This window comes from Acanthisitta chloris, unplaced genomic scaffold (assembly GCF_000695815.1).
Source record: "Acanthisitta chloris isolate BGI_N310 unplaced genomic scaffold, ASM69581v1 scaffold8284, whole genome shotgun sequence".
Classification (NCBI taxonomy): domain Eukaryota; kingdom Metazoa; phylum Chordata; class Aves; order Passeriformes; family Acanthisittidae; genus Acanthisitta; species Acanthisitta chloris.
This window is the reverse complement of record NW_008668756.1, coordinates 150,144-177,017: the sequence shown is the minus strand read 5'-3', so window position 1 is coordinate 177,017 and position 26,874 is coordinate 150,144.

Genomic DNA, 26,874 nt, shown 5'->3' with positions numbered 1-26,874 from the left:
TACTCAGTTGGTTCCTTAAAACCTCCAAGGAAAAAAACTGCAGAACCTCTTTGGTCTGTAACTCTTCCAAAGAGGCCAGTTGTTCCAAATTTTCTGGAAAAACATTGGTAAGCTGAAGCCCTAGTTCAAAGGAGTATTGTCACATTGTCAGCAGAGAACTGTGAGCAAGCTGACTATGGCCTGAATAAGTCATTAAAATGTCCTCCAGCCTTGCCTTTGTAAAGTGGATCCAGTAGCACTGGAGGTGCCAGAAAGACTGTATCCTAGTTCAAGTTGCAGCTGAGCTTCAATGCGATCACAAGTGCTGGCACTCTTCTTGCCTTCAGCTCTGGAACTCATCCAGTTCTGGACAAAGTCATGCTGGCATTAAAATCCAGAGCTGAGCTCTGGAAGAAATGTGAGTTGTTTTTTTTGTTATTAATTTGGTATGAATGAGAGAAGCACTTACTGAAGGGTACTCTTTTGTTGGCTGTCAGTAAAGTAAGACAGTTTAGGATTTTTGTTTGAGACCTCCTGCAAAGATATGTTAATTTTGAATCTTCTTTGCAGAAGCTGCTGCAAGTTGGGTATATGGCAGCATATGACAGCTGAGCAGAAAGATGCTGCAGGTTACTGAGTATGACCTAGGGATTGAGAGGTTATGCCCTGTGGTCTGTGGGAAGACAGACAACTACCAGGTGTAGAATCAGCAAAGTTCCTGAGCACTGCATAAGCGCTTGCAAAGTTCCCTTTGCCAGATTTTGTGGCCTCAATATTAGAGCCAATTTCCTGAGTTTTCATGAGCGATCATGATATGTAAGATGGAAAAGTTTCTTTCTTCACTGTCAGTGTCTCCTTTTCCATGGACTTGAACTTGATGGAGCACCTTTTCTGGGTCAGGTTCAATAGGACAGATGAATTTCTGGCATTTATCTTGGTACCTAATGCCAGGAAAAAAAAAATCAATATTTAATAATTCCTTCTTAATACAGCCTTCCTGTGTCCCTGCCCAGAATATTCAAGGTCACCAAGTGTTGTACAAAGGCTTGGAAACAGTAAAAGCTGTGCTCTGAGGGCTATCATATGCTGTGTGTTGTTAAGCTCATAAGTTGTTTTCAAGGACTTTCATGACAGCATGTAATAGTAATCTTAATCTGACATACTCAAATGGCTTCCTTGTTAACCAAGCAAATATAACTAACAGCTTGTTTGAAATGATGCATGTTTCCTTTTGATAATGTTGCTCTCTATCAGCCTGTTAATAGAGGAAGTCCTTAATTAACAGCTTTCCTACAGCCCCTGTACCACTCTGGTCTGACTCTGAACTCAGTCACGGTGGCTTTCACCTATTTGTACGTATCTATCTTTGTTCTAGAGAAGAATGGCCAGGTATAGTTTGTATTTTGGGATCGTTACAGAGATAAACATATTAGACAGTGCCTGGCCTGCTGAGTTTACTTCACTCAGGGGGAGTGAAGGAATAAAAATCATCTGAAGTGTGTAAGTGGCATAGGCTCCAAATTTAAGAAGGTTAGGGTACCTAGAAGCCCAAATTTCACTGATAGTTAATTAGATCTAGAATTCCAGATTTTGTTCAGGATGCTGTATCCAAATATAGACATTTCCTTCACACACCAGTCACAGGACAGTTCGGACAAGTTTAGACTTGTTTTCCACAAGGCATGAAGTGCTTTCCAGTAGTCTTTTTATTTTGTAATGTACACTAGACATTCTATTTAATTATTTTCTTATTCCCCTCTTTTAAACTGTGCTGTTATAGATCCTTTACAGTTCTGCATATTGTGCCATGTGGGGTCTGAATTCTTATGGGAGAAACCCACCTTGCAATCTGCAGATAACTCCCTGTAGGATTCATGAAACTTCGTACATATGTGGTCATATTTTACCTCCTGTTTTGATTAGCTCTCCCACTTTTTACTTTATATGTTGTGCTTCAAGTTTCAGACTATCTGTATCTGTGCTGCCCTACTTTTAGCTTAATTTTGTATTGCTCTTTTGCAGCTGATCTACTAACAAAGCTACACTTGATAATAAGCAGGTAAAACCTCTCATTCTACTGAGTAACCATAAGCCTTTATTAATGATTTCACATGCAGAGAGCTGTGTTTCAGAACCAGCAGTTTCCATGATGAGCAGCTTTTTCCATGTTGACACTGCAAGTAGCAATTGAAAAAGTTTGGACACCTCATCTTTGCCTATAAATACTCCAAATGAATCTTTCTTGGCCTCTTCTGAGGTCTTGTAACTTAAACTATGTGGTAAAATCCAACCACTGAGGATTTATGAAGCTTGGGTAATAGCAATTTATTGACCTCAGTGTTCTTGCTCATTTACAAAGACAGTCAGCTGAAGGAGAAGCATTCATACTTTATTACTCTTCCTTGAACAATGACATTTTTATTCCTCAAGAATTGTTTTTCTTTTTAATTTAAAGGCAAAACACAATTTCCCTTAATTTGACACGTAACAGAAGATTGGCCTGAGATGCTTTGAGTTCCTTTTCTAATAATTACAAATTTCACAGTCCAATCTTACTTTCTAATAACTGCAGGATTAAAAGTTGAAAAACAGACTGTTCAAGAAGAATAACAGTAATTTCTGAGGTGTCATAATTGCATTTTTTTCTGCAATAAAACAGATATATTTGACCGCTCCTTCACAAATCATCCTAATTTCAGTGGCTGCTCTGCTGTTACCAATACCTCAACAAAATGATAGAAACCGTTATGAGAATAGCAGAACTAATTAAACCTGGACACTTATGAGTTTGTGTCCTAAACCATACGCTACTGCAAAACTACCAGCTCTGGCAAGAGCAAATGCCAGAGTTGCTAGCCTGCTGCCAAATGTGTACGGGTTTGTTGGCCGTCTCAGGCTTGCTGGATTATATAGTGGCGGAGTTTTGCCTGCTTTCCCTTAATGGCAAGCACTAATTTTGGTCTTTATTCTCTCTCCAGCTGTCAGATCCCTGAAACTTATAAAAATGTAATTATCTGGGAGACTCCAGCCCTTCTTTCAAATATGGTTAAAATTAGCTAAGGAGAAAATTCACTAAAGGGAGCTGACAGACAGGAATCAGGTCAAAAATACATCAGCCATCATGTCAGTTGTATGTACCATGGGTAGCTATTAATTTAGTACTGCATTTCTCCCAGACCAGCCTGTGGGAGTAGTTACCCTGGTGTCCAGGAGGTGTGATTCTTCTGTGCCTGTTTCAGCAAAGAGCTGCTTGAAAATGTTTGGGTCTGTCCCCTCTAAACACCACTCAGTGCTGAATGTTGTTGCACACTGTCAGAGTGGGCTTGGCAGCCTGAGGTCTTTTGTTCCTTGTCGATTTGGGGGCACACCAGATGTCTGTGCACAAGGTAGGTGGGGCTACACTTATGGGCTTGAGTGAGACTAAGGGCTCCAGGTAAAAGCAGCAACGAGGTTGCAACAGCATGGGACTCCTCTCTGGAGGAAGACCTTAGCCCCAGTGAGCACCAGCTATCTGTGCACAAGTTGGTGTTGCTCTGTTGTTATGGGCAGAAAGAGCTTTAATTCTAGACCAGAGTTAAGACCTGTTCCAGCTACTTTTTCACTGTGCAAGACACAGTCTAGCTGTTATGTTTTAAGCCTGTGTAGAGTAAGGTGCATTCAAGTGTGTGGTAAGTGCTGTTTCCAAGGTACAGCACCATTTGTGCTTGGCACTGTCACCTCACTAGAATAGTATCTTGCACAGGCTCTGCTGAAAACCTGATTTTCATTGTGCAGGGTGGGGGTTACAGGTCTTGGGCCCTACTGCTGCAGAAGACCCATATGCCTGGATTCAACTTTATACCTGTGAGCATTTATGTTGAAATTTGTGGCCATATTCATCTATGCACATTTAAGCTGCGTAGGTTGCCCTGGCTGGGGTCTTTCTGCAAGGTATATTTAATATGCTATGTCTGCAAGGGTAGCATAGCCACTATTCTACTGGTGTAAGGGAGAAAGTAGTGTGATACCTGGCTTTTCAAGGTGCCCTGCAGTGTTGAAGGCTAAAAGAAGTATTTCTCCATTGTGCAGTACAATTTGGTGAAGAGATTTCAGAGAGAGCCCTAAACTAGTTAGCTGTAAGTACTGTAAGCAATATAGCTGCATTAGCACAGGGCTCAGCTGGGTAAATTAGCATTGTGCAGCATAGACATATCCTAAATTTCTGGTATGGTTTCCTCAGTGACACTTTTTCAAACCACGGCTTGAAAATAAAATATGATTTTTTTTCCACCCTTCCAAAACACTGTGCTAGGAAAGCTTGCATACATTTTTCTTTTTTATTATCTCACTATCTCCTCTTTTAAAATAAACTCTAACCTGACTGCCTCATTTTATTTTTTTGCTTTTATTGGTGGCATCCTCTCATTCATCTGAGCCTGGATCCCCTCCAACGAAAGCTGTTTCAGCTGGGGCACAGAAGATACTGCCTCAGTATTATAAAAACTATTGTTTCAGTTCCCTCATGACCTAGTGATGGAAGGCTAGACATGAACAGAAGGGGAATGAAGATCTAACATTATTATGTCCCTATATAAATCTACACAGTTCTGATCACACTATCTCAAATAGGATGTAGTAGGACTGTAAAATGCTCTGGAAAGGGCAAGAAGGATGATAGATGTTGTAGCTTACATAGTGCGAGAGTAAGTCACATTCTCCAGTCTATGGAATAAAGTGACTATGGGGAGATAATTGAGGCTTGCCATGAAGGTGTGCTGTGAACAGTGTGGAGAAAGCCAGTAAGGAACTGCTATGGGCTGCCACAATGTAAGAATACCTGGTGAAATTCACTAGGGAAACAGGTACAGAGGTTTTCAAGGAAGAACTCTCAGTGACTGATAAGTAGTGGAACTCACTGGCACAGTATGTGTGCAAGTACAAATATTTAAAAGGAATTTAAATGATGATGTGGATTACCTTGATGGTAGTTCAGCAATGATTAAGGGGTTTAGTAGCTGGAAATCAGGAAAGTAAGGATGGATTATTCCTCTCAAAGCAAGAATAAGAGATTATTATCTTTTGTGCTTCTAGGAGTGGTTATGGTGTCACTTGGTGATCTACTAGGTTATTCGAGGTACTAAGATGTCTCTACCTGTGATAGCAAAACTACCATTCTACACAGTGTAAATTCTTAAGCTAAAGTTTTAAAAGGCAAGGGAGGAAGACAAAACACTACTGGCTGAAGTGTATTTGCTCACTCAGTCTCCCAGAGAAGAGATACCATCATAACTCTATCTGTTTGAAAGACTGTGGAAAACGAAAACTTCTCTGGTGTGTCAGAGGCTGATGCTTACCCTGACACACTTCCTTGCATTCCCTAAGTCAAGTGCTCCAGGAATTCCTGAGATGAAAGATACACAAAGATTGCTCTGCTTAATCAAGTACAGTGGCTATTTTGGACCCCTGTAAATTGGAAATAAGGATAGGTGAAAAATGAGATACAGCCAAGATCATAAGAACATGAGGCCTCAGTTCTGCAACTATTTAAACATCCTGTTCCCTTTCAAGCAACGTGCTAAGGAGGTGTTTGTGCAAGGACAGTCTCAATTTAGTAGAGTATCCACTACATTCAATGTTTGTTGAAGTCTTATGTAGTTAGGTGTCATTTTCAGTGATATTTGTTTAATATCTGCATGGTTATTCTTCCTGGCTCCACCATGCCAAGAATTCGATGAATGAATGGAGTGAAAATCATGAACCACTGGCATTTTTCCATCCTCTGAAGTGGTATGAGACAGTATATTATGCTTCTGATTACTATATGGATTTTGGAGTCGGTGTGATGTTTAGGGGAGTAAATAGAAAGTTTCTGGCTTCAGATCACCTCTGCTATCTGGAGATTAATTCTGGAGTGGAACAATAATGAGAAACTGGACTGCAGGCAGAATAGCACAGGTTTCAGTACTGAATCTAGAGTTGGCTAAGATATCATGACTGATCCCTGATCTTGGTTATGTTCAAGAAGTCAAAAATAGTGATATTTTTGCTAGAAGAGTTTGTTCTGTCTCTGCCTTTACACCTGGCAGAGAGGCAGTAACTCCAAGGCACAAATCAGGAACTCCCACGCCCAGCCCTTGATTGCTTCTTTTTCAACTCACCATGCAATTGCCATATGTGAATCTAGCAAGTGACACTTCCTAATGTCAAGCACTATCACTTTCCTAAAAGTACAAGCTTAAATAAACTGTGTGATTGTGCAAATTAAATCAACACCAAGCCTAGAACATGAAGAAGGATAGACTTCTAATAGGACAAGTGTTCCCTGCTAATAACAAATAGTAGTTTTTGATACTGGTGGCAAAACTCCAAGGATCTTGATGTCACAGAAACCCGGATCCCTGTGTGCATTATGAAAAAACCCTAGTGAAATCCAGTGAATGCAGGGCATATTGAAACTCTGCTATGGTGGTCAAATTGTCCCCATCTTTTTCTGTTTTCATCCTCTGTCTGTACTGTGACTGAGATAATCAACATGTACATCAGGGCAACACAGCGGGTAATCACTTAGTTAATCTTTTACAATATTTTAGGACCTATCGTTCACAAATATTCTGAACATCCCAGCAATATGCATACAACCCATAGTGGTTGTTTATAGAGAGAAGAGAGAAAAAAGTGAGGCAGCCTAAGAAATGTCTTAGTTTTCTCCACATTGAAACAATAGCACTTGTTTAGAAAACATCCAAAGCCAGCACGTGCAGACACTGCAGGAGTGAGTAAGATGGATTTGGATGTGGATCTCCCAAGCACTGACAAAGGGCAGAATCTTCATTACTGGTGATTTAGAAGGCATAAAGAGACACAACTTGATTTGTGGATCCCAAGTGGAGTTTTCAAGGCTGACAATTAATAATCCGAAATCGACTTGTAAACTGAATGAACCTGACACAGGGTCATGGAGAGAAGATTAAACTTGGAAGCTCTAGTGCCATTTTTCTAGTTACTTGTGAGATGAGTGTGGAATTGTGTTTGCAGATACCTTTTGACTTTTCTCCTTCTGTGCTTTTCTTCTGCCCTCCCATCCCCAAAAAATTCAAGCCTTTCTTTGGGGATTTAAGTACTACTTCATCTTGTAATTTGAAGTAACAAGACAGTTTGGTGACATTTTACAAGATGAAAACCATTGAGTCAACCTTTCATAACTACACAACTGTTAAAATCCCCATATGACTAATCTCTAATTCCCAGAAGTCTACTGCAAATAAAATCATACTTTGAACTGTGCTACTTTAATATCCCAAATAAAGCTCCCACACGACTTCCAGTTCAGCTCAGAGTTTGGTTAGCCTAATACCACGGTGATGTTTATACAGGCTGTATTAAACAAAATTCTCCCCATAAACGTTTGTGGGAGATTATGTTAAGATCAACAGTCTATGAAATCTCCTTAAAAATGCAGGGTGCTTGGCCTCCTGTGAAATGGTATTTGGGAAGATTAAGTCACAACAGTAGTTCTGAAAGTGTATTCTTACTCCCCCACAACTGAAGGACTATTTTGAAAAAAAAAGGATTCCTTTTGACAATGCTGATTTTCAGCCCCATCCTTTCAAACTTGCATGCAAAGGGCCCTTAGGGAAGCAGCTTGCTAGGACACAGGTTCCCTGGCCCATATGATCTCTTTTGCTCTGATTCCTTTCCAACTAGCGACTCACAGGTGATATTAGGGGTTATATGATATTTGTACTCTTTCACTGTTTATTCATTAGCTTTCAGAGTGATGGGATGGTTTTTGGGTTGGAGGTAAATGAAAAGATGGCAAGATTCAAACCTATGCATTTACAAAGAAAAGATAGTCTGTGCCTATTTTTAATGCCATCCAACCCAGGGGTGGACAAGAAGCGGCTTCTGGACTTCCTGGAGATTGCAAATCATTGAAGTGTAGCTCTTCTGCACAGCACAGGAGCTGTCTTCTGTGTCAGAGAGCAAAGTGTGGCTCCTGCCTGCTTTCAGAAGGGCAGGCAGCACTTTGGGGAAGAGCTGTGGCAAGGCTGGAGTCCTCCAGGCCCTCAGATGCAGAGGTTTGGGGATGGATCCAGGCTTACAGGCATGGAGGTGTTTGAGGATGAGGTCCTAGCTGAGGAGGCAGATCAAGCATTAGGAGATTGGTACATGGTAAATGAAGATTTTGCTGTGTGGATAGATTTGGAAGTCTGACCCTTTGCCCACATTTCAAATAAGGGCAGTGGTACAGCGGTGATATATTCTGGATCTATAATACACACTGTGTTTTCAAAAATGCCTTATGTCTTTGCTAGCAGATGTGCTTCACTTAAACTACAGTTTCAACACTTTGTAAAAAACCTTTGAGTGTTACCAATTACTGTGCTGCAGAAGCTTCCAACATGCAGTCAGATGATATAACATTGGGCCTTGTATGTTTCTCTTCACTTAGCAGATACTTGGACTTGGAGGATGACCTGTGCCACTGTGGATTTTCATAGTAATTTTATCGTGAAACACACACAAAAAAAGGCTTCAGAAGTGCTGCATGATGTACAGCCTGTGTGATTGCTGTGATTCCCGATGTGGGAAAGGGAAATGCAAATGAAACATTTGCCTCCTCAGAAAAAGGCTCTGAACTGCTCGAATTGGAGGGATAGGCTGAGGCTGCTTTGCAAATCAGAGCTGTCCTCTACCCATGCAGCAGAAAGCAGAATCTACCCTTGCACTTCTTGACTGTTGATACAAATTTGTGGTGCCTGCTCACCAGCTGGTGACATGAGGTGGTGGCTCCTGCCCCTGCCCGGGGGGAGACCCTGAATAAAATTAACTGATGACTGCAAACTTGGCATCTTTCAGCAGAATAGCTAAGGCACTGGCTCCAAGTATGACTCCCCCCTGCTGTGGTCCCTTTGCATCAGGCTGGTGCGGAGGGGACACACAGCACTGCCCACTGTGCCACAGCTGCTCCAACCTGCAGTAATGTGGTACTTCAGGGTTGTCAGTCCAGCAGCTGTCACGTCTCCTGAGTGGATGCAGACTTTTAAAAGGAGCTGCAAAATGTCAGGGAGTTTTATCTGTGACCTGCCCCTGCTGTGCAGATCAGAGTTAATGCACAGAAATGTAGGTAAGATAATGGAAATAAGTACATAGACACACACAAGAATTTCTGCTGAGTTTAATTATGACAGGGGATTTATTTTTAGGGCATATGTTCTTTTCTGATTGCTGTGCACATGCCTGCACACAGAGGGCTTTCACCTCTTTCTGACAGAGAAGGCCCCCTGATCTATCCAGGGTAACAGCAGGGTTTGCATTCACTCCTCTACTTTGGGCTGCTGTTTTGTCTTAGCACCACACCTGGTTACAGTACCCATCTGGAATTGTCTTTTGCGAGCTGTCTTGCCACCACTGTTCTATAGATGAACAAGGCAGGCAGCTGGACTACAGCCTGGTCGCCTTTAGACCTGGAGAATAGCACCTCTTCTCACATCATATGTAAAAGTCTTAGGAATCATTTTTGCCATGACACCATTCTCCCATAGAACAGATCCCAGCTTCACGGCAATTTTAGTGAAATGCAGAGAAAATTGAGATGTACCCACAGAAAGAAAAGAAAAACTTCGAAGGCTGAAGTGATATAAGCATTTCGATTCTAGTCCTCTGTGTCTTTTCAGGTTTTTATTTTGGTTTTGTCACTCACAATTTTTTTCTGAGACAATATATGCTGCCAGTGAAAATCTAACTTGATCTTTTTCTTGGAATTATATGCAGCCTAGTTTGAGCAACACTGGTCAAATGTTTCTAGTGACAGGTGGAATGACAAAGGAAAACTTCTGTTACATAAAACAAGTTTTGGTGTCCCCTACCCTCTGGCTTTTTAGCAGCTAAAATGGTTTGGAGCAGGAATAAATGATTTGGTGTAAATACATTCTTGGAAGAGGAGTACCCTGAGGTTTTCACAGATCTGCAGTTAGTATTTATGTAGTAGAATTTTACTACATTTGGTGTGTTTTGTGTAGACGTCATCTGTGTGCATATTTCCAGTTCTTAGAGTCAAAGAAGACAATCAAAATGTTGTCCCTCACCTAGAGGTTTCTGGCTATTGCTTCTAGTTTCATTGTAATTGAAATTTAGGGACCATGTGTATGGCTTATTTACCTCATTGTGTTGCTGCAAAAGGTGCAGCTCATCCCCTCCATTCCCTACTCCCGAGGGCAGGGATGTCTCACCCCACATTTGCCTCTTGTCCTTTCAAAAATCAAGGAATCTTATGTCTAGTAACTCTTTGCTGTAGGCTGTATACAAAACTTGTGAGCTAGCAAAAAAAACCACTATCAAGCTTCTTGCATTTATTTTGGACTTCCAGAGCCATGTTATTTCACACACCTTCATCTGTCTGTCTTTCAAATGTAAGATTATGATGTTGGTGACTACACAGAGTTTGAGAAGCAAATTTCATCAACATCAAAAATCTGAAGACAAATAAATCTCCTTAGAATTCATATTTGTTTTAAAAAACTGCTCTATTTCTATAGCAATCTGATGAGAAACTGAATCATTAATTTTGAATGCTAATGGGTGGTGAGTACTTGTAAGATGACTGGGTGTGCACTCCAGTAAATCAGACATGGCTGATTTTAATACTGATCAGAAGATCTTGAAATGTTAAGGAAAGGAGCTGCACATTTGGGTTTTATTATAGGAAACCTTGCCATTACACTATTGAGAAGGTGTTCAGCTAGTGAAGTGCATAGGACATCTTCATGGCATCTAGACAAACATGTAAAATAATGTATGAAAGAGTAAGGTAAAGATAGGTAAAGTCTGAGAAGTTGTTAGTCTTGTATCTATATTTCCTGGACTAGCTAAAAAGTAGGTGGGAGATCCCTTTTTTTTCCCCTTGCCTGTGACTAGGCAAAGGCTTCTTGCCTAAACATGTCTCAGTTTTTGGTATTTTTAAGCATTTCTTTTTAAATTTCTTTTTACAGTTTGTACATGCTTTTACCTGATTCTTTGCAAACACATGCTATCTCAAATTGTAAACCAAAGCACCTTCAAGTTCCTTATGTATATATTTTTCATATTTTTTTCTTTGAAATAACAATAGAATATACTACAAGAAAATCCCATCTTGTGAAGTCTTTGCTTTAACCCATTTGCTATTTCCTGATTCATTTGGTGAGAAACTACTGTGAAGAATCTGATCATACCAGAGAGTATTTTCCAGCAATGTTCATACAAAGGAACCCAAGCAGAGATATGTGTGCCTGATTTTCTGTGCTAAGATTAACAGTGTGGAATAGCAGCCACTCCACAGTAAAAGATACTTTTGCATTTTTCTCACGTTATCCCACATGTCTGAAATGTAGAGTTATACTTTTGAACATGTTGAGAGCCAATAGAAGTTGTAACAGAAATGTTTGAGGTAAATGCTATTAGAAGCAGTAACCTACCTGGGTGTGAATGCAGTAGTTGCTATACACAGGTTCCACAAAGTAGTTTATGCTAAATTTTAGGGTAAAATTTGTAGTATGGTTGTAATATGGAGAACACATTCTTCGGCTTGATACACTTAGTACTACCTTTATCCTACTCTCTGGTGTAAGGTTTCAGTTGATGGCCTCCAAAATCTTCCAGCATGCAAAGACTAGGTTAAGCACAGAGCAGATAGGTGGAAAGTCTGGAGGGAGATTCACTGTGGTATGTCTGGCAGAATAAAAGCAGAAAAAGAAGTTTTTTTGGAGATCAGGTGCTCATGAGGAGTGCTGAACATTTTATAGATGTTATCTCCTACCTAAGTTCCCAGGCAGAAGGCTGAGCATGTGGTACTTTTTGCAATCTGTTCTTTTGCTTAAGAATGGTCTTGGCAGAGATGCCATATGCACAGCATTGTATTAAAAGTAGGTTTGATTATTTCTCATGGTAATAGAAGAGCAGTAGATGTGGCAGTAGGAAGAGAAACAGTAAAATGAGTGCAAATAGAAGCTCATTTCAATGGATGTTCATATTCCACTGCTGCTTCTGCTGCTGGAAGAAAGGCAGCTGAGAGATAACATAGACAGTGCAGCAGCCTGACAGCTACCTTTCTTCATTAACTTAGACTGCAATAAACCACTGTCTTTTTAAAACAAAGTTCAAGTAGCCAGAGTCTCTCTGTGGAAATTAATTTCCTTGGGAAGCTAGTTTCACGTAACTCATCACCTACTTCACTGAACATTAGTCAGCCCTGTCGCTGGTGACAGAAGTGCTTGACAGAGCTGCTGGAAACTGGGTCATGTGGTGGATAAAACATAGCCTGCTTCCCTGGGCTGCTTTTAGCATGGACCTCCTGAGATTGCAGTAAATAATAAATACCTGCACGCCACCGTGGGCACTTTGTGTGCTGCTGCATAGCTCATCTTTGGTCCATGGGAGGAGGAGATCATATAATGATACAGACCCATGAAGTAGGTATGCAGAAAGAAACTTTTGGCTACCCATCTTTGTTTCTGACCTACTATTGTGATGATCTTGTTCCTGAGTTTGGTTATGTGTATGCTGTTGGATGATGCAATTTCTACCCTCATAGGCCTGCTTCCCAGATTGGGGGGGACTTCTGAGGATTTCATTGGTGTGGTGGCAGCAGCTGTTGGTTGTTGATGCCTCCCCAGTCGCACTGACAAGAGGAGCTCTGTGGACACTGCTCCTCAGTAAACACCCAGCTATGCCTGGTTACAGGAGGAGATTATTGGCTGTGAGAGCAGCGGTGGCTGCCAGAACAGCCATTTCATGTCTTCCTCATAGGAAAAGGCTGTGGGCCACATGGAAGTTAATGTCTTTTAGAAGTCTTTATGAAAAGTGCAAAGCAGTGCTGGCACAGGCTTTTTAAAGTCACATCTTTTACTTGAAAAGAAACCTGCAAAGAACTAAAAAAGAATGAAGTTTGTGATCTATTTCTGTGCTGTATAATGATCTATTCCTTTCTCTTCCCTTTCCCTCTCTCCTTTCCTTTGCCTTTTCTGTTCCTCCCTATAAAGGTTAGGAGTTTTCCCTGATATTGTTTAACAGCTTGTTATCCAGACTGTAAGTGCTGAACTTCAGTGCTTCCCCTCACTGGAAAAACCAAGGCACTGAATCATTAAGAAGGCAATGCTTTGTGCCAAATGTTTATTTGTGATTAATGTTAGGCAGATGTAAAAAAAAAAAAAAAAGGATTAAAATATCCTCTTTACTAAGATATTTCCCCTGCAATTTTCTTCCACAAAAATGTATGTTTGGACAACTATATTCACACACATTTTTCTTTTTCTGTCAGGGTACTCAAAAAAATTTTTACTCCTGCTTCCTCACCACTCTGCTTCAATGCCTTTGTGTGATCAGAAGCAATATCTATGTGATCCCAAAGATGAAGTTCCATGTCATGTCTGAGTTTTATAAACAACCTACATCTGTTGAGGGGGAGAGATCCTCTTCCTTCTTGTTCTCCCCAGCCCTTCTCTTGCTTTTAGCTATGCAGCCTCATGCTGACTCTGCAGCTTGTAAAACTTTTTACTGAACCAACTTTGCCCCTGTCCTGGAAGAAAACTGAATTGCTTTTTCTGAGGTAATTTGCTGCTGGATTACTGGATTATATCAATTCTCAGAACCTCCCAGCAAGCACCAGAACTGGTGGAAGGTAAGCAAGATGGCATGTCTAAGGGTCATGTGGGGGTGTAGGACTTCCCCTTTTCAACAGTGACAGCAAGATGTTGGATAGGCTTAGCTGTCCCGTGCTGCTTCTCCACTAGGTCAGTCATCACTTGAGTCATGGTAACTCACCGTATGTGAACTCTCAGCCTGCCTCCAGAATGAAAGATGGATGTGCTCACAGAGGAATACTCTCCTGAATGTTCAGCTGAGATGTGTTCCTACTGTCTCTCAGGCCACATTTCACCAGTATGAGGGCTGCTCTTACAGCAGCTATGCTCTAGTAGCAGTGTATCCACTTGTTGTGGATGGAAACATTCCTTCAGGGGATTCTCAGGGTACAGAGAGGTGTGGATTTTGTCCTTCCAGAAGTTCTTGATAGTGGTTGGTCCATGGTTACCCTTGAGCCATGCTAGTCATAGGAAAAACTGAAGAAGAGAGCGGAAAGTTAGATTAACATATACAAATTACAAAGGACTGAAGAGTGTTGAAAGACAATGCCAGTGGATCAGCTCCCATGAATCTTGCCATGCTGTCAGCATTTCATCCCCATTACCTAGTGGTCACATCTGAGTATCTCCCAGTTCCCTCAGTACAGGCAAGCAAGGAAGCAGAGATCCCTCCAGGGAAACAGCAGCTTTGTCAAGGCTTCCGTCTCAGTAGGTGTTAGATGAAAGAAAAAAGCAGAAAGGGTTTTAATACCAAAATAGAGAGGCCCAACAATCTGAGCAGCATGAACATTACATTGCTAGATGGTCACTCTTGCCTTTAATAGGTTATCTTTTTCCATTAGAAGACTGTTTAAATTTTTAAGTGGTACACAAGCTCATAAGGGCTTTTACTGCGTGGGTTCCAATTTTCATGTGGGTTTTGAATGTGTGGGAAAGGCTGATGCATTAAGAACTGCTCATGAATCTCCTCTATTTCCAGTCTTTCCCTTGGGAACTATTGATGGTCATTTCATCTTTCTTACATGACTTTAAGATGCTCAAAAAAAAAAAGAAAGGAAATGGTTTTCTGGTTAGTTCTCAGTGGGAAATCTTACAAAAAAATACCAGGGCTGACAATGGGAAAGTAGAACATAAATTCCAAACAGCTTAAAATCAATCTGATCTGATAATCAGGATACTCAAAATTCATTTTGACATAAGTTCCAAATAAAGGTAAAGCCCTGGAAAAGTAAAGGGAAAAAAGGTATAAACAAATGACAACTTTTCTATTCTGATTGGGATTAAGAATGCTTAAATAGTTGTTCTGCTGTACAGTATAGCAAGCAATATGACTGCCTTCCAGATGGGAGGTGGGAAACTATAATAGTGAATTCTGGGTCTGACAAAAAGTCATTTTTTGTCTGTCCCATAGCTTTCAAATAAGTCAGTGTGTTTCCCTTGTCCTGTCTTCTAATCAGAATGTTGCATAATCCAAAATGTCTTTTCCCTGGTGGTTTGCAACTAAAATAATTTTGGATTTGGTTGAAAGGTATGTTATAGATATGGAGAGAAGCTCAGTTGTATAGCAAAAATACTCCTCACTTTGAAGATCTCATTTGAAGGGCCAGTGGAGAAACACCCTGAAATTAAAGATATTTCAGAGAACAAAGTGAGGAAGCACACAGACCCAAGTAAGAAAGGCAAGCATCTTGTCTATTGGAGAAATTGCTTTGAAGTAAGTGAAATTATTTCCCAAGAGATAATTTGGTCTTAGGAGTCAAATTGTCACTAAACAAAAAGCCAAATCAAGAGCAGCAAATTGATTTTCCTTTCAGTGTATTTCCTCCATTTTTTCCCTAATTAAAAAGAGAAGAAGGATGTGATAAATCCAGCTATTTTTTTCCTCACTGTTGCACTCGTCCCTGAAGAACCTCTTCACTGTATCTGTTTTATTGGTGGGGGTTGGAATGAAAGCCCCTAGGTTAAATTTGCAGAGATGAGAACCTACATTCAGTTTAATTGGAAAAGCAGTGGTTTTACAGAGAGTGAACATCCTCTGCCTATCGTTAGGGAAAGTTGTATGCCCAGCATCTGTGAGAAAAGGATCACATGCAGTGAACATCCTCTGCCTATCGTTAGGGTAAGTTGTATGCCCAGCATCTGGGAGAAAAGGATCACATGTATAAAACGTAAGGTGTAAGCACTCAGGTCTGTGGTTTTGAACTGTGTGATCCAGTCAAGCACATAGAGAAACCTATGGTGGGGAGGGGAAGTGAAAAGTTATAAAAAAAATAATTAAGGAGTTCAAGCTGTTTTTGACAAAAGTTTGTGTGTGCAACCTATGGTGGGGAGGGGAAGTGAAAATTTATAAAAAAAAAAATTAAGGAGTTCAAGATGTTTTTGACAAAAGTTTGTGTGTGTGCCCTTTGCCATCATCTGTTTCCTCTCCCAAAACATGCACACATAAAGACTATGTGTTTCTTCCTGCTTTTTAGTCTTGCACAACTTTCCTTCACTGCTCCTAGGCACTCAAAGCACTTTGCACAATACTTCCCTTTTGGTTTCTCATTTTCCCATCTCTGACGCTAGCGTTTCACACCTAGTTCCTTCTCTCTGGTGTTCGTTTGTTAAATGAACTTTTTCTGCCCGAAGTTATTTCTTTTTTCCTGGAGAACGGATGACAAGGGTGCACAAAACACATCCAAGCAGTGCTTGCATGCTAGGAGACACGAAAAGCAAGGTGCCAGCAATAGGGGAAAGCTCAGGGTTTGTGCTGTGTAATTTATCTTTAATGCCACTGCAGAATGTTTTTTGTCTGGCTCTTCAAAGATATAACTTCTGTGACATGTTTTGGAGCTCCTCTTGTGCGTGAGAGTAAAGGACATTTTGACTCACTTGAGATGTTAAAAAAAGAAAGGGAAGAAAATAGTACAAGAAAAGACAATCATGGAACTGCTGAGGTGGTATAACCAGGTGTTTTTTCATGTGTATCCTTTATTTTTCTTCTATCTCATCAAATTTAAACAACTTAATCCTATGAAGGATTAAAGCTGTAATGTCTCCATGCCATGTTTCTGTATTCTGGGTTTTTTCTCATGAGTTAGCATTTAAGCTGTAATGAGCTTGGAGGTTCGATGAAAGCAGAGGGGACAACTATTTACACATGAAATGGCAGAAGGTAATGCCTTTTTCTTGGTAAAGGGATGTTATTCTTACTTTCAGTCACAATGAAATCCCTTCAGTCAATCATATGGCCCCTTAAAGCATGTGGGAAATAGGATGTTTGGTTTGGGTTCGCTGAGACCTCATTTGTTCTTTCTGCATGAGGGTAAGTAGAGCTGATGCTGGAGGAGAAATGGCCTGGACACAGTCCTGTTCAGGGTGCCAGAAACAGTTCTGTTCTGCAGTGACAACCTATGCACCTCTGTGTGGTGGCATGCAGAGCTCAATGGTTACTTCTTTAGGAATGCATAGGGGTGGGCACAGCTAGTGCTCAGGCTGCAGCAGCTGGGGCCTGCTACTACCTTTGCTATCAAAAAGGATGGAGTTTGAGTTCAGTGGGAGTAAGGAACAGTCTGGAGAGAATAAGAGAGTTACACAGAAAATTAGTGGATGATTAGAGATGTATAAAACATCATGCAGTGACCTACTTTGGGAGAGAGCAGAAGAAACTCATGCTGATGGAAGAACCAAGAGAGCTGCCTTCGTGCAAGGAGAAAAGCATTGGGCAGACAAGCAATAGTACCTGTGTTTTCTGGAGATGTGAAGCAGTTTGCTGCAGGACCTGTTGGCTTGATTTTACTGAGGCAAGAAAGCTGATGTCTTCTGGTGACATCAGGGTTGGGAAGCTTCATGTTGTAGCCTTCCTGTTACTACCGATGGAGTTTATGAAGTTTGCTGAAGTCTGGCATTCCGGGCAAAAGAAATGTGAAATCTTCATGTGAAAGATCTGGCTTTCTGGCAGCCCTGCCATACAGTGCATCTGATCTCTCCCCCAGTGGTTGCCCAGTTGCTCTCTGGTTCAGCCATGCTGTGTCTGGACAGCATGCATGGAGCAGTCCCCCAATTCCCCAGGCTCACACCAGGGTGGTGGCCACAGCTAGCCAGTGGTTTCCCTCTGAGTTGCTTCCAGATCCACCATGCCAATCGGAGAAGAAGTCAGCAAGCATGTGTTTGTCTATTGTAGGTTCATATCTTTTATTAAACATCTTGGCCTCCATCCAAATTGCGCTGAAGTCTGTAGGATTCTTTTGAGCCTGAGAACCTGGACCTAGCCTGTTTGTAGTCTGAAAAAACACAATGAAGAGCCAAATTCAGGGTGAATTTCCCTTGCACTCTAATACTTATTCCCATTAAGAATTTAATTCAGTGTGTCTCTGCTTGATAATTTGGCCCATGGTTCCTGCATGAAGCCCTTTGCAAACCAATATTGAGTTAGTAATTTCCTACTGTGAGTAATACCTCAATGAAAACCCAGGGCCTTAATCCACCCTCTGTTCCACACTCTGTTGGGTTTACTCCAGGTTGAGATTGCCCTGAGTGTAAAAAGGAGTGGGTTATGAGGAGTCTGAACAATTCTCCATAAGAGACAATAGATTACTTGCTGCTCCGTATGTTAGATGTTCACATAGGGAATTGCTGGAATTGAAATCCTGTCTACCTGAAAGTGCATAGAACGGACCCTGGCATCACAGATTCCTTAACTGCTCCAGGTGGAAAGAAAAGTTCATTCCTTGTCCATGGCCCTTGTAGAAACAACTTGCAAAATTGTCAGTGAGTTCTAACTGTAATATACTCACATGTCTGCTGTGGAAAGGATTGGATCTTGAAACTGGCTTTTAAAGGTCTAACTCACTCTGATCTGACCTTCCTAGTTATTTGCAAGCACATTTTGACATTTGGATAATTAAGCATATAATGCATGACTGAAAAGGGAGAGCTTTTTTTTTTCACTGGGATCTGACCCAAGATGTGGATAGGTCATGCTAATAGGGGTTCTTATATCTCTTTTCTGACTTCAGTGAACTCATGCTGAATAAGGTTGTAACAGTTCTATCCATATGTCTTATCTTTGAGGGATAGCAAGTATGGACAATCTTTGCTGAACTGACTTGGTACTGCTCTAGTTAGTGTGTTTCAGGATAGTCTCACAGGAGTCCTTGTTATACTTTCTTCTACATGAAGATAATGTTTGTATTAAATATTTAAGTGGGCGGAAATATTTTCTTTGTGGTTGGCACTGTGGTTACACTATAGCAAGATAACCCATGGAGTTCCTGTGAAACCACTGGTATATCTAACTGACACAATATCCGCAGGGGTGAATAATAAATGATAGTCTGAATCTGAAATGGCTTGACAGACCTTATTTTGTCGGTCATGGCATGACCACACAGCTGGGATGGGGGAGCATCTTTTGAGGATTCAATGGGAGCACAACAGCACAAACAGTCACCTTTGTTGTCATGAGAAGTCAAGTTTCCGGAGAGAGCTTTCTACTTCCAGAAAGCCACCTTCTGCTGCATTTCTTAAGTTTTCACTTTTTCCGTACGTTCAACAAGTGTATGCATGCAAAGACAGGGTCAGCCCCTGATGTTGCATTATGGGGACAGAGAAAGTGTTCATGAACAATGAGCTGCCTCATACACAACTCGTCAACAGCAGCTCTGGCTGCATGTGCACTTACTATTTTGTTCTGGCCCAGTAGTCAGTAATTGCTGTGTGGTGCTTGGCTGTGAGTGATATGGGCAGGATTTTTGCCACTGAGCACCCTAGGTGAGTGCAAGGGGCAGGCAGCTGTACTCCTGCTGGAGTTGGATGTAACATGTCTAAAAAGAATATATCTACATTGCACTTGTCCAGAATAAGCTTTCTTGCTTACAGGTTTTTGGAGTGTTTTGTTGACCTTTCTTCATGTTAGTTTAGATACAGTTGTACTCCTCACTCATTGTAAAGGTTGGTGAAGGAGGGGATGAGTGACTAGAGATTGGCCCTAAAATGGACTTTTGGATCCAAACCCCATGAAACTTTGAAAAAAGTCTGAGTCCCATATTGAGCTCTAGAGCTCTGGGTCATGGTTGTGGGGCAGCTCTAACACTGGCTACAGGATAGATGTGCTGTATGACAGCAGCTAATGCCTAACACAGAAGCCTCTCAGACCATCTCTACAGTGTGCTGCAATCTGCTTGTGAAAGGCAACTTGGAACTAGTTCTTGCACTGGAAATGCTTTATGGAGCTTGTAATACCAGAGCTTGCTTGGGTATGAACTTATGCATTTTAGAGTCACATTTTCCAAACCTCACATCTGTTGCATAAAAGTAGATGTGCTGGAACACCCAGATAGTTCACTCTGTGCCCACAGCTCAGCAGCACATTTCTCTCACCATTTTAAATACAGTAGCTTTGTTTTTCCTGATACCCTGTAAACTTCCTGCAAGGGCATCTGGGAAGATTTCTTGGTTTACTTCAGATGCTATAAATAGCCCCATAATATCCAGTGTTTTGTGATACAGCTTTAGGTTGCTGTTATTTTGCATGTTCCAGTGATGCAACCAGTTCCCCTTTCTGTGTATTACAGTGAGGAACAAATCTTGTAACATTTGCTGACACAGTTTCTGCTTTCTCAGTAGAATCATTTCAAGTGAAGGAAAAATGGGCTGTTTTAGGAGTATGGGATGTTCTCTGCTACTCTAGAGGCAGAAAAATTCCTGCCTTTCATAAATGATCTTTTTTGGCAACGGTTTGAAGTCTTCTCTTTCTTGACCTGTCAGTGCAGAAGGGTTAAAATGGAAAGAAAAAGTGATGAGAATGAACATTTTTGGCAGTATCCATTTCAAGCTACAACCTGGCATTCTTGCTGCTCTGTGCTTTGCTTTATGGGGCCTGAGTCTTTACTGACCTGCCAAATGTAGGTGATCAGGCCAAACGAAGATCAGGCTGCAGGTCTTCAAAGGGCCATTTGTTTTGCAGGGACACTGAATATCTAGGCTATCTGGAGAAAGCACAGTAGTTTATCTTTTTTTTTTAATATATTTTTCATTTCTTTGTTTTTTCATCACCCAAAAATCATGCAACCAGCTGAACGGAATTGAATGGCTTTTAGCCTCTAGAACTAAAAACACTCTCTGTAATTGATGTTTTGTTTTAAGACCACAGGAAACTACTTGTCACTATCCATTAATGAGCACTTTGCTAGCTGTTTGCCATCTTAAAAAAATAGATGATGAAGCAGAAAACCCTACCATCCACACAGTCTGCTGTTTTATCCCTCCATCACACTAATACTGAACTAACTCTCTGCACAAAACACCATTTTCATTATCTGTGCTCACTATTTTTTCACATCCTCATTAAAACCTGCCAGAATAAGAAAAAAATGAGCAAAAGCCACAGTGAGCTCATTCTGTCTTGAGAGCAGGGAGACAGTTTCTCCTCCTGACAGTGGTCAAGGCTGGACCCTATTCACTACAAGGGGGGAAGTAACTGCCCTGGCACATCGGTAGGTGCAGGATGAGCTATTCATACTAGCTAATATGGGGGAAAGGTGGTGGAGAAGACAGAGAGACCAAGACCCTGACCCACATTCACAAACTGAGCACATAGACGGTATGGCAGCAATCTTATCCCTGCCCAACAGGCACGTCTGGCTGCAACAGCTATGTAAATAATTTAACAGTGAGATTTATGGGCTTCTTTCTCACTGTGGTGTCTTAGATTGCATTTAGTCACATTCACCAGGATAATTGCCCTGAACTCGTGCTAATGGCTTGATAATGTGTAAGAAAGGAGCTGACATCTTCAGGTCACTGATTAAAAAAGGAAAATGTCTCTTCTCTCTCTCAAAAAAAACAAGTGTGAAAGACTATTTTTCTCCTTTGTAAAAAAATTTATTTTTTGGGCAAGTTTTCAAAGACACAATGGAATATCTCTCTACAGGTTGAATTGGCATCTGTTTGAATTCAAGGCTCTTTGGCTGTAAAAGCTCATTGTTTTGCTCATTCTCACAGTAATCAAACCAATGTGTCAGACTTGATACTTATACTCCATACAGAAAAGAATATGGCAATTGTTTTGTACGGGGGAAAATGGAGCCACTGCTTGCAGATAACCTATTTATTTTTTAAAATCAGAAAAATATCCTTTTCGTTTATTTGCTGCTCTGAATAATTGAAGTTCTTCTGTTTTCCACAGCCATTTTCTGACATGCAAATAGCAATTTATTTTTATGTGGGATAAATCCTTCCTATGTGCTTTCCACTCTGTGAAATCGGGTTGGGGGAAATCTGCCCTTTTCCATGAAAATACCAATGACTGAATTAAAGTATGACTCAAGTGGGCACTGTTCTAAGCAATACTATCAAAGTTGTCACAATTGTGTGTGGGCTTTAATGTTCCTGGATCGTACTTGCATTTAGTCTGCAGATCCATGAATCAAGGCAACTGCTAAAACCTCTCTAAACCTTAGGTGGGGCCCAAATGACTTCTTTTGAGGTGTTAATAGAGTCATTTGAAGACATAACAGAGAACTGACTGCAAAACAGGGCCAGCTGGGAGCATAGGTGATATGGGCTGTTGCCTTGGGCAGCAGCAGCCTGCCAAGGGCACAGCAAAATGGTCATGTCTTCATCACTTGCTCTGCCTCTGCCAGCGCCCGGGGAAATCAGGTTTGCTGCTGCTGCCAGGGCAGGGATCAGGGTTTGTGCAGACTGGGGCCGGCTGCTTTCAGTGGTCGCTGTTCCTGCCTGGCGATTTACCTTCTGACAGCAGGAGCTGCCTGAGATGAGCTGTATGGGATCAAGATTAAAGGGGATGCTTTTTCCTGGTGAACATAGACATAATCCTTACCAGCTGTGGAGGCTCTTTAACATCCTGCAAGGTTTGTAACCTGTGTGAGCATGGGTAGACTCTCTGCTATGTTCCTGCTACCAGTCTGTAGTGCAGCCCAGCTAGAGGCCATAACCATTCCCATCCTCCTCTGTCCTCGCAGCTGGATTTTGACTGGGTGCCTGGTGCTCCCATGGATGGGATGTAGTGATGAAGTTTGCAGCTCTGCAGTGCATGCAGGGTAGTTGTATTTTGCAGCACAAGATGTTGGAACATTTTACAGTGTATTTCAATGTGAAAGTGAAGTATTATTACAGTACATAGACTTTATGTTATGTGAAAAAAACTTCATTAATAGTTCAGGCCCCCCCAGACATGAGTTTGATGTTCTGGAGTCAGTGCCACTTGTGGCTGACAGGCTTCTTATTGCTTTGACCTTCTTTGTCCACACTGATAAATCTTGATAATTAACTATTTGACTCTCCTTTACAAAATGGTTTTGCCTTCCATGATCTTCCACAATGCTGGAACTCTGCAGAAAACTAGAGTTAAGGAAACCTCTGAAGACAGAACCCTCTGCATAGCATAAACATCAGTTCAGAGTGGCTGTCTCAAAGGCTGTGTTCAACTCTCACCATCTCATTTCATGACTTCTTTCTTCAGTAAGGACTCTTATTGAAACAGAAGTACAGTCCAGCAGTGTACTTGGAGCCTGAAGCAGAGAACCAAACAGAACAGGGCAGAAAATGTTTTGTTCCAGCTGGAAAGGTGTCATTTTCCTGTAATCCTTGCCCAGTGCCTAACATACTCTTCAGGCAGTTGAATTAGAAAGAGTTGTGGATACTGCAGTATTGATTGGCTTCAGGAACAGAATGGAAAGTATTTCTTCTGAGAGTTTGAAAGCCAGAAATCATTTTGCAGTTGGCTGTAGGATGTTTTCACTTCTGAAAGCAGCAGCTCAGGGCAGTGTGACTGGCTTGGTATGAATATCCAAGCAATGCTTGCTTAGGTGGAGATCTTTCTGTGCACTTCATCTTCTTTTTTTACATATTTATAGAAGCATTTGTATGGAGCAATATGTTGACCATTTTTAACCCAGATTCCACAAATTTATGTTGTAACAGTCCTCTGACACTGACAGAAAGTGGAGACAGGGTACCAGAGACTGGTCAGATTTCAGATATAACTGCTTCAAGTCACTTGTATTTAAGCACCTGAAGTAACATTGTACATTTTCAACTGAAATACTACTCTCTACTTTTGTGTATGACTCCCGGGGGGGTGGGGTGGAGGGGAATGGGGAAGAGAGGCTTTGGAAAATATTTTTACATGGAAAGGAGCATGTTTGATCTCTTCAACAACTGGGGTTATGGTGTGTGAAGTTGGTTCATCCTTACTTTTGAATATGCAACTGTTCTTTGGTAGAGAGTATCTGGCTGAAGCTGACCAGAGGAAAGAAGGGGAATGGTTCCTCTGAAAAGGTCTGTATACCTCTGATAGATTTGCACAGGGCCTGCAAACCATTTGGAATACTGCAGATTTAAAATTAGAATCACAGAATAACAGAATTGATTAGGTGGGAAAAGGCCTTGAAGATCATCCAGTCCAACCGTTAACCCAGCACTGCCATGTTCACTGCTAAACCATGTTCCCAAGTGCCACATACATGTTTTTTGTACACTTTCAGAGATGGTGATTCCACCGGTTCCCTGGCCAGCCTGCTCCAATGCCTGACCACCTTTTAAACCATGTTCCCAAGTGCCACATACATGTTTTTTGTACACTTTCAGAGATGGTGATTCCACCGGTTCCCTGGCCAGCCTGCTCCAATGCCTGACCACCTTTTTAGTGAAGAAAATTTTCCTAGTATCTAATCTAAACCTCCTCTGGCACAACTTTTGTCTCGCCGCTTGTTACCTGGGAGAAAAGACCAACCCCCACCTCACTACAACCTTCTTTCAGGTAGTTGTGAAGAGCAAAAAGGTCCCCCCAAGCCTCCAGGTTAAACGGCCCCAGCTCCCTCATCCACTCCTTAGCAGACTTATGCTCCACACACTTCACCAGCTTTGCTGCCCTTCTCTGGACATGCTCCAGCACTTCCATGTAGTGTGGGCTCCAGTTTCCTGTAGTCAGGGGCCCAAAACTGAACACAGAATATGTGAGGTGTGCCCTAATCAGTGCCAAGTACAAGGGGATGAGCACTGCCCTGGTCCTGCTGTCCACACCATTGCTGATATGAGCCAGGATGCCATTGGCCTTCTTGGCCATCTGAGCACACTGAGGGCTCATGTTCAGCTGTTGTTGATCAGCACTTCAAGGTCCTTTTTCAGTGAGGAGCTTTCCAGCCACTGTTCTCCAGATCTATAGCATTGCATGGGATTGGCATTTCACCTTGTTGAACCTCATACAACTGACCTTGGCCCAGCCACCCATTGAACTTGACTGATCCTGGGAGTGAACTAGATGACTAGCATCAAAGAGACTTCTGTACCTGATGATGAACTTTAGGTCAAAGTGCTGCTTAAAAGGAAAATCAAGTGATTTTCAAAATATGTATTCCTGCCAAATATGTTGCAATTTATTGCCTTGTTTCAGAAAAGAGTACTCTCAGTAACTCTAAGGCAGTTGTCACTGTTATCTAAGCAGAGGCATTGCCACTGCATTGCCTAATGGCAGCAGGAGTAAACCACTGAATGATGAATATTTAATGAAAAAGTTGACGTATATCTACAGTGAATAATTTTCTACAGAATTGTAAATAAAACAGTATTTTTAATTCACTGCCTAGGGCTGTTTAAGTATACCATGTATGAGATGTATGAGTTATGTCCACAGGGGAGAGAAGCTAAGGTTAGAGTAGCCCTGGCTGCAAGTTTGCTAACATATAAATATATTTTTATCTGATGGCAGTAGGGGTTGTCTGGATCAATTTTCAATATAGGTATGTGTGTGTTTGTATGTCTGTGCACCAAAAGTTAAATGTTTAGATATGCCTGATTTAAATTCAGTTGTCCAAAGTGCTGATTTGTCCCCCCATCCTTTTCTCTGCTGTGTGTGTGTTTGCATTACACAAGTCTTCAAGTAGGTGGTCACACTGTATTTTCTCACTTTGGACTTCTCACCTTGGTCAAGATGGATCATGCTTTTTCATTTCCTTTTATTCTCCTTCATATTACTTCATACATATCCTCTGAACCCCACACTGAATACAGGCTTTCCTCAGGGACTCCAAATGCTCTGATCATAGTTAGTGAGCTGTTCATGAGCACAGGTGGATTTCTGCCCGCAGCTAACACTCCAGTGAGGTGAGATGGTCTTAGCCCACCTTGTATGTGAGCCACTGAGATGCAGATGCTAAAGCTGTTGCTGTCTGATGTGCCCGCTAATTTTTATTCTGTATCTGGGTTAAGACGGACCAGGGTACTTATCGTTTTGTTCTCTTCTTGTATTCACATTTAAAGCACAAGCTCACATTGACCTTCAGTGGGAGGTGGGAATTCTTATGCGTTATCCATGTAACAAAGGTCCCAAAATGGACACTTGGAAAATAAACATGAGTACATTTAGGATGCTGGATCTAGGATTTAGGATGCTGGAAGAAAGACTCACTGGCAACTCTGTGATGTAGGAAACCTGTACCCAGAGAAGGGTGAAAATCTTGATTTCTAGAGTGGCACAGAATTGCCATGACTACAATCCCACCCTTTCAAGGCAATTTGGGAAGGAGTTCAATCTCTCTATCAAACTCACTGTTGGAATTACAACTCAGCTCCAAGCTAGGTGTTTTGGCTGTGTCCCTCTTTTATGTTGACCACATGAGCATTTTTTACTGTCAGCCCCTCTCCACTGCTCAGTTTGAGAGCGAGGACCTCTGCATCTGAGCAAGAGAAGCTTCTCTGCAAAACCTGAAGCACTTCTGTATCTTCCCAGTGGCCTTTCACTGCCTCAGAGGTTCCCATATACAGGACTTGACACACAGGATGTTTTTTTCTTTCTTCTGCCACACTCTCCTGATGACTTAGCAGGATGGGATTTAGGGCAAGAAGAGGGTCTCTTCCTCTGTCCTATGAAGCTTTCAGGTCCTGTGTGGGTATGCAGGAAAGCAGTCCATGATACCTTTTATTTGGAGAGCTACCTTATCTCCACAAATCTCCCAGCTTCTGCGATTGTGAGTCCTATCAGACCAGAATCCACTCTACATACATTCCTTCGTGTCCAAAGCAGAATCCATATACCCTGAAGGAGGCTGGAGACTGGGAAAACACTGTATAACTAAACACTGGATCCTGGAGTATACAATCCATGGGAAAGAACTATGGTTTGCACAGGCATCTTCTGACTTTTGGGGACTGGAATTTGCAACACTATTTCTTTGAACTGAGGGTTGTGGACCATGTACTTGGTCTGTCTGAAGGGAGGGAACTAGCAGCTGCAGGTTGCCTGAAAAAGGGGGGGGGGGGGGGTGTTCTTCGTTTTTTTTGATTTCTGTGGTTA